Raw genomic sequence first — 678 nt, forward strand, 5'->3', positions numbered from 1 at the left:
AGCCAAACGTTTCACATAACTGAAAAGAACCCCACTAAACAAAACTTGCGCAGCTCTTTTTTCATAGGTATGGATCTCCAACTCTCAAAGTGATCTTTCAAAGTGCCGGGAGCAATCCACACCTAACCAAGTTCCGCGATCCATGCACACTACACTTGCCAAGAGTACTCACAAGTAACAAATAGGTGCCGAACATTTTCAACATCTTTTTTACACAACACGCACAAATTATCATTTTATTCTAGGATTCCCAACCTACTCAGCCTATCCTTTGTATTGACCTGGCCAACCAATGCAAACCAAGTGAACAACTCAAGTCGAGGCGGAATTAAGCGTCTCCAAATTTCTTTTGTGAATTTGTAGCTCAAAATCTCTTCATCCAAAGTCGCTTCCTACAAAACCTGCACAAATGAGTTAGTAGTATAAACGTCTTCCTTGTCAAATTTTCACACTACTCTATCTTACACTTCTGCTATCAGTCTAACAGATTGCAAGGCATGAAGCATCTGATCCAAGGTTTTTGTCTCCCATTGGCGGAGTTTTCACCTCCACTGGAAATGTCAAACCCACTCTATCCCATCCCAAAACCCACAATCCCCAATTACTTATCCTTTTTTATTTGAAATCAAGAAGAGTCTTGGAAAAGAGTCTTTCAACTTTTCCACTTGGAGCCATGTA

This window comes from Arachis ipaensis, chromosome B5 (genome assembly GCF_059453495.1).
Source record: "Arachis ipaensis isolate K30076 ecotype BB chromosome B5, ASM5945349v1, whole genome shotgun sequence".
In the NCBI taxonomy this organism is placed as follows: Eukaryota; Viridiplantae; Streptophyta; class Magnoliopsida; order Fabales; family Fabaceae; genus Arachis; species Arachis ipaensis.